We start from the raw sequence: 14,961 nt of genomic DNA on the forward strand, positions 1-14,961 counted from the left end.
TATTTTCAACCAGTAGTGAACTTAGGGTTATATAAAACTATAACCTACCTCTTCGAAGGCCCTTTCTATTCTTCTACTCTGCTACCTAGGGATAGATATCTTTAAAGCATTTTTAGCTACTCAATAAAATATGCTAAGATGAGGTACATTTTTCTGGAGCAGGAAGAACAGTAGATGTATTTCCAAACAAGTATATGCAAATCAATTCTAACATTTCAGATGCATATAAATAATACAGAATACCTCTTGGCATCAGTTTTTATATCTCAAATCATCCTAAAGAGTAAGCTTTGCCTGTATAGAAGAGGTAAAACCTTGTCTACTTCTCTCCTGAAAGATTCTTCTCTGGAGCTTTTCATTTCAAAGGTGTAAAAGCATCCAGAGTGGCCTCGGTTCCTGAGAACAGAATGAGTTTATTCTTCAGTTCTCCAGGGAAGAGCAGGAATAGGAGGGTTTGCTGTGTAAAAAATGTCAGACCTGACCTCCGTGCCATGAGGATAGGGGGCTGATGATGTAAAGAGACACACGATTCCCTAATGACCCATTCTACATTCAGGATCAGGAAGTTCTCAGGCCCATTCATACACATACCATGCATACATTTCAATCTGCAGTGCATTTCAACACTACTGTCTTTTTCAAAAAAAAAAAAAATATATATATATATATATATTCTCCTGAGATTTGTTCTATGATTTTGTATTCAATTAAAGTAAATATAACTGGAATAACCTGGGGAGGAAAGGAAGTCTCATTAATTGAATTTTCTGCTTTAGCAGAGGGTTAACCAGAAAACATTTTTGTTTTTAATTTTTTGTTTAAAATGTATAAGCATGATTTTCTCCCGTAGGAATAAGAATATTACCAACAACTCACTTTGATTTTTTTTGTAATATTATAGAGTAGGACAAGATTATCTCTAAGGTCCCTTCCATTTTTAATATTCTGTGAATCTGGCATCAATAGAAAACCTAACAGGGGTGAGAGGAATCCAACATGTGCTCTACAAAACCGTGCTTATTGGAAACAATGCTTCCACTGATGGTTTATTTAAAATATTACCTTGACAAGATCCCTGCACCTAGGATGATGGCATAGCAGTAGGCAAAAGTTCAGACGTGGGTCAGCTGAGGCACAGAAGGGCAGAAGAATCTAAGAATGCTTGGTTTGCCAAGGCACCAGAAAAAGCCATGTTAAGAGAACAGCCTACATCAGAGATTTCCTCCTAGGCTTCTGCTCTTTAGGCATTTTCATATCTTTACTGTGACTTCAAAAGGATAGAATGAGTCCTCTAATCTGCAATTATCTGATTAGCAGGAATCTGAAACCAAAGAGGAAGATTATCAAACATTTGGATTTTATTTCCAGCCTAACTACCCTCGTTTTCAGCTGTTAACTCCATCTCAACCAAGTCAGCCAACAGATGCCTAAGAGGTAGATTAATTTCATGGGTGTTTTGATTCTGGAGGTGGACAAGGGAAGTAGTGGAAAAGGTTTGAGATTGATCCTTGCTGACTCTATGCTGAAATGCTGGATGTTTACCCTGAAATCCACCATTCCTTGGATACTTGTCATGGTTCATAAAAGAGATTGACGGCTCCATTGTCTCTGAGATGCCTGTGTGTAATTCCTATTAGTGTGAGCAGGACTTGCAGCAGCACAGCAATTTGAGACTCTAGTCTTTTGTGTTGCTCTAAAGAATGATGTTGAAAATCAGCTTTCAGGTAAACTATAAGAAGGTCATCCTTATCCATCTAAAGTTTTGGCAAATGGTCCTCTACTATAGATTCAGAATATTCATGCTAGGAAGAGAGTTGGAAGCAATTAAGTACAACTCTCTCAACTTACAGATGAGGAGACTGAGTTGTAGGGAGGGTATCACATTTGCTCAAGGCCATAGAACTAGGTATATGTGCAAAGTTGTAACTATATCTCAGGACTTGTCGCTTCTCTTCCAGTGCTCTTTATCCTCAGTGTAGTATTTGACCTTACTAGAAATTTAAGAATCTAATCATGTAGCTCCAAACAAAAGGTACAATATGGTCTTCTATTTCTAGAAATGTTGAAGTAACAAGGACTGGCTTTGACCTCTTACCACAAACAAATGGAAAACCAGACAAAATATATAAAACAATTGTTTTGAGAGATTGGACAGCAGGTAGTGCGGGATTGGAAACCCCAAGAGAAATGAAACAAACATTATAAGCTATACTCCCCTGAGAGCCTGTTGGTTCACAGAGTTAAGGAGATGGAGATCAAAGATTAGGGAGGCAGAGGCAGCTGAAAGTTGCAGGGCAGAGTTTTGGGAAAGAGGGATATCTGTAGGAAAAAAGAGCTCCAGAAATCTTCATAGGGGTGCCTTACTTGTACTATGCTGCACGTATATATAATAAAATTTCAGACATCCACGTATGGAAGAAGAAGAATTGTATCTGAAAATTTCCCAGAGCTTACACAGAATGGAGAAATTTTGAGCACTGACAAGCCAGTCCCACTGCTCTTGGACACTGTCCCTTTTAAAAAATTTCTCTTTTAATTTGTGTAATTTATATTGAAGTATGCTCAAATTTCCTAATTCTTTCCTCAACTTGGCTGAGTTGACTGATGAGCTCATCAAAGGATTCTTTATCTCTACTACCATTTTCTAGTTCTAAAATTTCTGTTTGCCTCTTTACTGTAATTTTCATCTCTCCAAAATTTCTCATCTGTTTACATGTGTTACCCTTCTTTTCAACTAGATCCTTTAACATATTAATAATACCATTTTTAAAGTTCCCATCTTATAATTCCAACATGAGTCATCTCTGATTCTGGTTCTGTTGATTGCTTTGTCCTTTGGTAATGACCTGGTTTCACTTGTTTTTTTGTATGTCTCCAATTTTTAAATGGAATGCAAGACATTTTGTGTAGAACAGGAGAAACTGAAGTAAATATTATTTATACCCAGATGTTGATACACTTCAAATTCCTCGAGAGTCTTTGTACTTAGGATATGGGCTGGATTCAATGACTGTTTTCTCACCCCTATTTTTTCCCCAGCAACAATTGGTCTTTGCCCATGCCTGGGAGCAACAAGCTTTTCTGCCCTGACTGCAGCAGCTTAAGACTTTTGAAGGAAGCATCAGAGGGTGGACTTTCATCTATTTCCCAAAATGTCAACCAATTTCCTCTTTCAAATTTGCATGACTTAGTGAGTCTTTCTCCAGTCTCCTGCCCTGCCCTTAATCTTTCTCATGAGCACTGGGTAGATGTCCTTTGAAATGAGCCTGCAAATGGATGTAAATCCTTGTCATACCAGCCCACACTCAATCTTTAGCAATTCATTAATATTTTAACTGATTTCTTCTTACTCTCTTGTAAGGTAACTATATCTTCCACAGGTGATGGAGAAGGGTGTCCTATCTTTCTTGTTGGAAAGAGGGGAACAGTCTGTCCTTGGATATCAGGCTGTTTGCCTTGCAACTTCAGATGTCTGATAGATTTAAGAAATAATTGTGAGTTTGTAGTTTACCCAGCTTTTATTCATTGTTGGTGTAACAACAATGAAAATTCCTAAGACACTGCAATAGGGCAAGAAAAAGAAATGTAAACTGTTTGGAAAATGAGAAATAAAACTAACACTATTCATTTAAAATACCACTGATCTGCAGATAATTTTAAATGTCCTACAATTATTGGTTTATGGATGCAAATTTAGCAAGGCCACTCAATAAAAGCTCAATATAAGAAAATTAATCATCCTTTATACCAGCAACAAATTATAATACAATAAAATTAATACAATTCATAGTTACTATAAAAACAATATATAGAACTGAATTTAGTAAAAGATGCTCATGGTCTCTTTAGAGAAAATTAAACTACATTAATAAGGGTTATTCTCATGAAGTGGAAGGCTTGATATTGTTGTTAATTATCTCAATTGATCTATAGACTCAATAGACTCAATCAAAATTGTAGCAAATGCTTCTTGTTTGTGAAAATTTAAAAGCCAATTCTAAAATATATGGGAAAATGCAGAGAACCGAGGATAGCTAACACTATATTAAAGAAGAATGATATTGAAAGACATATACTACCAGACATAGGGTCTTGTTTTTAAAACTCTCTGGTATTAGAGCAAAACTGATAGACTAATGATATAGAACAGAGATTCCAGAAACAAACCTATTAGCACATGGTCATTTGCTTTATGTTGAAGATGACAGTCTAAGAGATAAAGAATTACCCTTTTTAATTTGAGATGATTTTAGTTTCACATGTAGTTGTAAGAAATAATACAGAGATCCCATATACTTCCTACCAGGTTTCATCTGATGCTAACATACTGAAAACTATATTACAATATTACATCCAGGATATTGACATTAATATAGTTCAGATTCAGAACATTTCCATGACCACAAAGATCCCTCCTGTTGCCTTTGTGTAGCCACACACACTTCCCTCCTGCCCTTACTCCTCATTCTTAATTGCTGGCAACCACTGATATGCTCTCCATTTCTATAATTTTGTTATTTCAAGAATGTTATATAAATGGAATCATACAGTATATAACTTGTGGGGATTGACTTTTTTCATTCAGCATAATTTTCTAGAGATTCATCCAAGCCATTGCACGTATCAATATTTTGTTCCTTTTTATTGCTGAGTAGTGTTCCGTGGTATGGATGAACCACAATTTGTTTACCCAATCAACCAGTGAAGGACATTTGGATTATTTCCAGTGCTGATCTGTTATGGACAAAGTGATAGTACTTTAGTGTCGATGGGCAGAGTGAACTTCAGAAACATTTTAGAATTCCAGTCAACAGGACTTGCTAATGCATTAGCCTTGGGAGCTGAGAAAAGAGGTAACAATTGTTAGCTTCTTCAACACCTGGCAGAGGTCTAGCAATGTGTAGCATTGATGTGGCCTCTTACTGAGTTGTGAAGACTGAGGAAAAGTCAGTTTAGTGGAAAGTAATGGAGAAATGCTTTCAAAAAATCTTTTCTGTTTGGATTATGTTAAGACTTAGGTGTCCATTGTATACCCAAAAGGAAGTTTGCACTTTAGGGTAATTCATCTAACTCTTCTCCTTGCTTAGAAGGTCTTCTGTCCTCTGCATGGCTAGTTCTTTCTAGTTCTTAAGGTCTTGACTTATATGTCACCTTCCCAGCATCTTTCCCTGACTACTGCTCTGAAGTAGCTGCCTATTTATTGTCCATTACCCTATTGTAATTTTCTAGAGAGCATTATTGCTAGCAGACATTATCTTCCTTGTTTATTATTTGTGATAATATAAGCAGAACAAGAGCAGGACCTCAGTGTTTGGCACCTAGCAGAGGCTCAATGTAAATATTTATGCAGTGAATGAGTGCTGCTGGAAACAATCAAGCCAGGGGATGTTAGACCAGTAGAATAATCTGTATTGCCGGGGATAGTAATACCTACATCACATGTTTATGAGGATTAGCAGTAAAGTATGCAAATTACTTGGCGGTGTTTGTCACAGAGCAGGCAGTCTGTGAATGGTGGCCAAATGATCATTTCCACTAACCTGAGCTACCTCAATGGTTTTTCCTTCTCAGTTAGCAGCACTTTGAATTGGGACCACACAGTACATCAGCCACTTAAAGAAAGGGAATATTTGGCCAGAAGGGGATAGTATTGTCTTTTAGTAATAATGAAATTCTAATATTAAATTTCACATTTGTTTGTTTTACTAAACTCAAATATGTTCATTTTTCCTCTCCTGAATTCAATCAGACTCATAAAGACATAGGCTCATTATAATAGATGTCAAAAATATTAAGTAAATGACAAAATTCACATTGAGACTAATAACTGAAAGTTGGCATTGAGATTTACAGCAAAGTCACAGATGTAGCCCACAGAGCAGCCTCCTTCATATCGTGTGCTCAGGGCCCCACCCACTAAACCCTGGTCCTCCATACCTGGCCTGTGTCCCTTCCCTATTACATTGATTTTCTGGGTACTAGTTGTCGGTAACCACCTTCTTTTCAGTTGCTTCACATCTGTTATGAAGCAATTCTATGCTGGACGGGTCTATTATCTATAGGGTGCTCAAAGGAAAGGAAGAGGGCAATTTTGAATGTTGAAGAGCATCAAAACAGGGCTGTGTATGGCTGAAGGTTTGTGTGGACTTGATTTATTTCTAAGTTTTCTGAATGATTCCGTGTAGATCTTGGAGCAGGCACTTTATTTTTTGTCATCCAGACAGAAATTGTAATTCCAAGGGCATATTTTTTTTCTACTTTTCCCTCCTTTTATCACTCTATGTCCAACCCCCTCAGCTTGTTAAAGCTTTGCTTTAGAAATGGAGGTCAGGGGCATGGTTAAAGTATTTGGAGAAAATCACGTTCTCTCTGCCCTAGAAAAATACAGCTCTCGACTAGGAGGAAGAATCTCTCCGGAGACCACGTCTTTGATTTCTGGAGGGTCGCATGTTTGAAATGTTAATACGATTTTATGGATGAAAATTTTACCTGCAAAACATTTCTAAAATATGTGCCCATCAAATATCCTTTTCCCCAGGCACAGTCCTCCCTACACATCAAAGGCAGCTCCTCTCTCAGTGACAGCCCTCTGCCATGGAAGAAGTGAGACCATCTCTTACAGGGATGCAAAACTTGCAGTGTTCAGTTATTATAAACTCTCAATTATCCACACTGTTTGGAGAGAGAAAAGACAGAGAGAACAACCCAAAAAGCATCACTTTCTATAAAGCATTTTCATAAAATATTTGTACTGTAGCTTTAGGATCTTGGAAATGTCAATACTGCTGGTTTAGGTAGACCAAAATATATTCATTTTTTTCCTGTGCTTATATAGCCCCAGTCATTGTAAAAATCCAACTTCTCTCAAAACAGAGAGAAGCAAATCTACAGAAAATAGCCAAGTCATACTAAATAATGGCGATAAACTAGAGTAGAGATTTCCAAACCTGAGCAGACAGGGCATCAGTATCAGCTGGAGGGCAAGTTCCCAGTTGATGCTAATGCTGCTGATGCAGGCACCACACATCGAAAACCATTGCACTGGAGTGAAAACCTACAGCCTGTTTCTGCTGTAATCCCTGCTTTTCCTGCAGCTCCACTTCAATGAGGTTCATGCTCTTCATTAGTCAAGGTGTTCAGCTTTTCCTGGGATTCTTTCACATGAGTTCTCACTGGAATAAACTTCAGTTAGTCTCTGTTGCTTGCCACCAAAACTTACTAAAAGTCAAAAGATGCTGAGTTCCTTTTCTCTTTTTCATCACTTACGAAATATCTATTCTGCGTGTGTGTATGTGTGATGGAAGTGATAAAAATAATTAGAAGCCTTGTCTCAACCCTGCTAAGGTTTATAATCTTCTGGGAGGAAATCTTGCTGTCCTCTTTAAGTGTCCCTTTTTTTCCAATCTCTGTGGGGTCAAATTCAAGTTGGAAGTAATTCAGTAGTAACAAACACATTTGTGTCAAGACAGCAAGAAGGCAGAAGGGTCAAGTAAATTTCTCTGGAGGGTTTGAGAAAATCATTCTTAATCTTAGTCTTCATTCAGCCCTAAACCTATAAAATAGGAATTTCTTCCAATACTTCCTACCCTCTTGGGTAAGTACTAGGGAAAAACTGCTACGGTTACTCATTCCCTTACATAAGAGGAATCAAATTTTGAACTGGTGAGATGAGACCCTGAGGCTGATACTCAATGCCTCGCATTTCTTTATTGGGCTGCATCAGTTGTCTAAGGTTGTGGATCTTATGTTGTCTTCCTGCCTGACTCATGTCTTCTGCTTCTGTTTGTTTGAGATATTTGTGGGGAGGAGGGGGGCAACATGAAGTTCCCTGCCCGACTCTGTGAAGTCAGCTCTCCCTCCCATGGTTCCTAATACCTAGAGTAGGAGCATGGGGTGGGAGAAAGTAGGACACCCACATGTTATGGGCTCAGGTCCAAACCATGTTCCTCAATCTAGTTTACAAGCAAAGACTTGATAATCACTGTGACTTTTTATTCTTGTGCATGTGTCTCCATTTCTTCCAGTTACAGATGAAAAGAATAATCTTACCAAACACCCCATCTGAGAGGTGCAGGCAGGCTATTGAATGGGTGGAATTGGTGCCAGCAAATATTTAGAGTAAAGCTAGAGAAAAGCAATGCTGAGTGGTAGCTTGAGTCCAAGCATAACAATTCAAGTAAGGAAAAATGAGCAAGTAAAAGGCAGATGATGTAGGCAACACCAGACTGGAGATTCAACATCCAGGGGTTGGGAGCTCGTCTTGGAAACAAGAGCTTGAGCCATCTGAGAAACATGAATGAGGGTGGAAGAATTGTGGCTGAGACTAAAGGTTAGGAGAGCAGAAATGTTAAGTCACAGCCTGGAGGTGTAGGGAGAAGTGAGGGAGAGAAGAGGTGAGAACCCGCACCAAAGGAAGTGAAGCCCACATGAGCATTTTTCCCCCTGTTCCCTGGCAGAATCTAGTGGCTTCAGTTTGGCTTCATATTTTCAATAATTTCTCTTCCTAAGCATCAATGTCTTTTCTTTTTTTTCTTGATTGTTCTCTTTTTATTTTATTTGGTGTGTGTTTATTTTAAGATGGAACAAGAGTTGACTGTCAGGTTCGAATACATCAGTAAAAGTTGTAGTTTGCTTTTTGAAATCTCATAGAGCCAGAGCAAAAGTGGTTGTTGTTTTTTTTTCGTAATTTGTGTGCTTGCTTGTTTTGTGCTTATGAGTGAGAGCAAAAGCAGAAAAGCAATATTTTCCTAAAACAACCTAAGGGAAGAAATCACTGGATACAAATTATTGATTGCATGCCCCCCTAGTGGGCTTGTTATCCGATTGACAGTTTGTCCAAGATCACAAATTAATGCTGTATCTTCTGGAGAAATATGATATTCATTCGATGGTGAGTAAATCCATATATTCAAGCCAAACGTTGATAAATAATGTAGGCCAATAACCCCCAAAAAAGGCATATTTCCATATTTCCTGGAAGGGTGACAGCATGCTACTACTTTTAATGGCTCTCACTATTGCCATCTCATATGTGTGAATGATGTTTCAGTGGGTAAGGCTCTGATTTATTAATTAGGATGCAGTTTTCAGTGTGCTAATGTTACCCTGAGTTGAATGATAAGCACATATTTTAAATATGAGGTTTGGCAATTGCACAATATTTTAAGTTGAATTGGAATATGTAAAGGATGAAAATCTCTCAAAGGTATAGAGGATTCGGATCACTTCCCTGTGTACTGGCAGTTTAAAAACAAAATTAGCATTTGTTTTATGAAGGCTGAAACAGAACAGGGTATTACTTTAAAAGCAACTTGTTTTTTTCTTGCTTGGAGACCTTTTCCCCCTCTTCCGTCCCCCTCCACAGAACCAAAACCCAGATAGTTTGAAACTTGTTACTTTTCCATGTTCTGTCTCTGCAACAGCAACATACAAGGGTATTCTCTACATAAACAAACAACTCTCTTATCTTTCTCTTCTAAGGGAAACCTGTTTGCTAATTCTTTCTTAATTGATAATCTTTTTTTGTTGCCCTTCTGAAAAACTCCTCTACACAGGCCAAAAAAGGCAACCACTTTAATTGTGTGGGTTTTTGTGTTGTTTTTTTAAGTCCATAGTTATTTCAAGTCCAATGTTTCTAGCCACCTTCCATTTGTTTTTCACAGTTCCCCAAATCCGAACATTAGTCTCTCAATTTGGTGACATAATACTCACATTAAAAAATGGGAAAAGTCTAACATAGGGGGTTGACCCTCTTCCCAGGCACCACCTTCACAATGGAGTGCTTAAGTATGTGAATAGATTACCTGTTCATTGGTTGTCCTTGAACTGTTGGTACAGTGGAAAACATGGTACCATCTGATGTCAACACGACTTAAAAATGAGGATAGATTACTTTGTAATGGTTAAGTTTTATTTGTTTGTTTCTTGTCTTTTGGATTCTGATCAAAAGATAGTAAGAAACATCAGGTTGGTCAAAAATAAGACCTTCCTAATTCTGCAGATTCATAATGAGAGGAATTCTGAGAAATAAAGGTGACAATTCCCCCTGTGTCCACATTGTAGGATAGTCGAGGAGCTCTTCTGTCCCTGAACATGGAGATGGCCTCGACATTTCCTGGGATTTCCTTCTGCACATTTCCTGTCCGCATGAGTACACTCGCCCTTAACTCCCCACTCATGCAGAGGTTAGAATCCAGAACACAGACCATCACGTCTGGTAAGACATTCAACATGGTCTGGGAGGGTACCTAAAAATGCCTCTGACTAAGCCAGTCTTAAAGGCAGCTCCTCCATCACTCCCATCAGCTAACCACCACTCTTCAGTTAAAGAAAGGCAGGGTTGGAAGCAGCCACTGGTTGCTGCTATCTCTTTGATCTGAGTCATTTAAGGAAGAGGCGTTCAGATGTCTATGCCTCAATATTCCCCAAGGCCAGCCCTGTGTTCTTCTCATTACAGTCATGAAGATTTCCCAGGATAATCCTAGGTTGCCAATGAAAACTAAAATGTATTTCCTATTTTCTATGTAGGGTATCAGAGAGGTATGTGTTATTGCTTTTGATAACAATGGTTAAAATTTGAGCAAGTTCCTATGCTCAAGTGAACAATTCAACAATCTGGAAAAAAACCTCTGACATATTTTGTGCCAAATATACTGTAGGATGATTGTTTTATTTAAAGGCAAGGTATTCAGTTTAAAAAAAAAGAAATATAATGAAATATTTCACATGCATGCACACATACACACACAAAAATCAAAATGTGTTTGTTGTCCTAGATTTCAAGGTTCTCTCCTCAGGTGTTTTGTAGAAGCTGGGGGCAGGGGGACGGGGTGGGGTGGGGTGAATGTTTAGGCCCAGCTCTTCATGGTTGTAATCAAGCACACTCCAGTCTCCCATCCCTGGACGTGCATTATTACTAGTTTTCTATGGCCTCCAAACTGCCTTTCAGCTCACTGCTCTCTCTACACCCCACACACTCACAAAATTTGGGAAACAGCACTGCTCAAACTTCTATTTTTGTGGTGACAGAGTTATGAAGGGCTGGGGTCAGAATGTTATTTTACAGTAGAATATCAGAAAACACATATATTTCCTTTAGATTTCAGGGCAGGAAATACAGTCAGAAAAGAGGAAAAGGGTGGCGGCTACTGTGCAGGACCAGGTCATCCATGCCCACTTACAGCTTCCATTTGTGAAATGGTAGAGCCCTGAGTGTGGCAGGCAGCTTATGTGTGTCCGTGCAAAAAAGCTCTGAGCTCGTAATGATAGAGAGAGAGAACTTAATCAAAAGTGCTTTGAAGACTATAAGTAAGCTATTATTTGGATTGTTCTTATTATTAATATTATCTTTGAGTTACCTCCAGCTTATGCTGAAAGAGCTCCCTCATATCCCTCTTTCTCAAGGTGTTTTTTCCTCCATTTTCCCCTAATATTCTGCCTTTTTATAACCGCTTAACAAAAATCTCCCCAATCTCTCATGATTGATTACAGTTTTAATTTCTTCTGTTGAGACGCTTCTGATCACTACAGACCTCATTCAAATTTCAGATATTATGAAACACTACTTTACTTAAAACTCATATCAAGCTTGCTAAGAATATTACATTACATTGCTCAGTGTATACTGGTCCCTGGCTCTGGAATGAGATTGTAAACAAGGTCAACATATCATACCATTTTACTTTCTTCCTGGTCATTGACTCAATCCAAAGTTTGTAAGAGTCTGTCTGCATTGAACCAAACCAAACCAAGATGTGCGTAGGGTTATAGGGTTTGTAATTGGGGAGGATAAACAAAATCAAAGACTTCCATTAGTACATTAGATGTTGAGGATGTACAAATAAGACTCTGTTATGGTAATTCATTGCAGACATAGTGAACACTCAAAATATTTATCCATGGATGACCAAATATAATTGAATGCTAAAATACGTGGCATAGATATTCAGGCCTATGGATTCAGCAAAAATTGAGGCTACTGAAGAAGCCTACTCACTGAAGGACTGGGAGATGTTTGCTTTTGGGTTGATATATAAACAGGAAACACCTTTAAGGACAGGTGTTTACCTTATAGAGAGATTCTCAAAAGCCATTGTCACTCACCTTTCCATGTAAGGCACTACTTTGGGTTGTGTTGGAAGTCTTAAGATATGAATCAGAGGGTTGTACTGAGTACAGGTTACTGGCAGGACAAAGTTTCTGTCCACATCCTTCTTTTCTGCTTTGTGATTTTACTTGCTTATAACAGAGGCCCAAAGGGAAAAAATAAATTCAAAGAAACACCACAAACACTCAAACAGAGATATAGATACATGTGGATATAGATAGAAGGAGAGATACAAGTCTAGAATAGTTAACCCTCTTTTGGGCAGAAGTTTCACAGGGTAGGAAATATATGGGCAGTATTTGTGGTATGAATAGGAGTTAACAAACTAGACATTAAGGAAAAGGCAAATACATAAGCATTTGCTCATTCAACAAAATTTTGTTGAGCACATGCTATGTGCCAGATACTTATCTTTGTATTGGGGATACAATAAAACAAGGTCATTGGCCACATGAAATGTACATTCTGGTGTGAAAGAAACAGACAATAAACATAAGCATATTTTATGCCAGGGATAGTGGGGAAGGGTCAGCAAACGTCTCTATAATAAGATGCCCTTAAAGCAGATAGTGAGGGTGAGCCTCCATGGTGGGAGGAAGAGCCTGACAAATAGAGAAAACAGTAAGTACAAGGCCCTGAGGTAAACCTATTAGTCATTTACAAGAAACAGCAAGTGAGCAGGGCAGAGTGATGGGAGATGAGGTCAGAATGGTAGCCAGGGGCAAGTTCTTGTGGCACATTTTCGACCTTTGTAAGAACATTGGCTCTATGGGGAGATAAATGGGATGCTATAAGATTTAGGCTGAGGAAGGACACACTATAACTCACATTTGAATTGATCTCTTGTTGTCATTCTGAGTTGATGCTGTAGCAGAGGTAAAGGTGGAAATGGGGAGTTCAGTTAGGAGGCAAGGAAGTACGAGATAGCATGGTGTGTCTGGGAAAACATAAGTAGGTCAGTATTTCTAGAATCTAAACGTTCTCGGGCTCTACGCAATGAAGGAAGAAGAAGAACCGCTGAAAGGCTTGGTATCAGCGGGCCTTGGGTGCTCTGCCACAGAGTCTAGATTTCCTCTTTAGGCAGTGGAGAGCACATTAAAGTTTAAGTCAGAGCATGATAGGGTTCTATGGGCACTTTAAAACATAGCAGCAACATCTTTTTGTTGAATGGAATCAATATTGGAGGCAAGAGGATCAGTTAGAAAGTGAACGCAGTAGTTTAGAAAAGTGACAGGGGACTAAATGAGTTAAAGAAGCAGCAATGTGGAAGAAGAATCTAATCTGAGAGCTTTTCAGAAATTTGAATTTTTATGATTTAGCTCTTGAATAAATTTTAGAGTTAAAGAGAAGACAGTGGAATTCCATTCAGGAGCCTTAGAGGTTTCTCTTCTGCCATCTCTGTATCCTGCCCTTGGGCTTCAAGATTTATGTGAGTCTAAGAGACTAAAGACCTTTGCATGCTTTTAGAGCAAATTCATGTCCCTAGGGTTCAACAGCAGCTAACAGCGAATGATGCCCACTGTACCTGTTAGAAGCAGTTAAACGAAGAAAGAAATTAGAATGCTTGCCAGTATGTGTAGGAAGCTTACTGCCTTTACCCTAACTTTTCAAACCTCAGTACTGTCACTTTCTGATCACTTCCTGTCGCATTTTAAAGCCAGCCTGGGGTTACCCCTCCAGTTAGTTTCCTGTTCCATGTAGATGGGTCTCTTCTAATCCCTTGGTTTGATGTATGAAGACACGGTTATTACTGCAGCGGGCTCTACTCACACCCCTTCCATCATAGTTATAGCTGCAACCTAACAGGAACTTCACTGGAAATGAATGTTAGAAATCATAATGGCATTTTGTTTCATGCAGTTTTATTTAGGGAAATGCTATTCCGGACATAAAACAAGGGGCTGCCCTAGAAAGAAATAAACAACTGAGCCCCACAATGTCATGATTTGGTGTCAAGAATATTGTTTCCTGGGAAGATTCTGATGATGTTTTTATTTTACCTTTCATCCAATCTTCTTTAATTTTGTTTAAAAATTAATTTATGACCTTCATTACCAAGTTAAAGATTGCTGGGGTGATTAAACTCTTCCGTTTTATGTGTAAACAGAAGGTATCCTTATTATAGCATAAGAAATGATACCAAAAGGACAGCATCCCTATTTTCTTTGGTGCTTACTTGAAGCCATTACAATTCGATGCATATTTATGGAGCATCTCCTATTTGTAAGATGCCAAGTGGTCACTTTATAGATACAATGAATGATGTGCCACAGTTCCTCTCCTCAAGATTTTACAGAGATGAAACTTGTACAAAATGTAAATATCATGAGAAGCGAGATGCATCAAATACCATGAGATATAAAATGTTGTGAATAAGAAGGAGCAAGGAAGCGGTCACTTCTAGCTGCACAAATGGGAAAGTGAATGTGCATATCTTGCCTAGGAGCTGTTCATGGTGGGTTTTGTAAGAGAGTAGCTAAAGATGAAAATTAAAAGACTGATTAGTTGAAAATACAAAGCCTGAGTCCTGAAACATTTAGCAAATGCAGTAAGGGAATTCCAATTAGTGAGAACCAGAGGTAAAAAGTACAAAAATAACTATCGTCACTGCATATTTGAGAATTGAAGGATGGTGAGAAATGCAGTGGATTCAGACCTTGGAGTAAGGCATTCCTATGACCTGGTGCTGGAAAGGTCAGGACCACTCTTAGCAGGGTGCTTTATACCCTCCCCGAGAGCGTGTACTTTATCAGTGATGGGAGTCATTAAACACTTTAGAATAGAGCCTAGACTGGTGGCAAGATGGGGGAGATCATCAGAGCAGAGCAGTGGTGCTAGAGATCAGGCTAGTGATG

Source organism: Equus caballus, chromosome 8 (genome assembly GCF_041296265.1).
Source record: "Equus caballus isolate H_3958 breed thoroughbred chromosome 8, TB-T2T, whole genome shotgun sequence".
In the NCBI taxonomy this organism is placed as follows: Eukaryota; Metazoa; Chordata; class Mammalia; order Perissodactyla; family Equidae; genus Equus; species Equus caballus.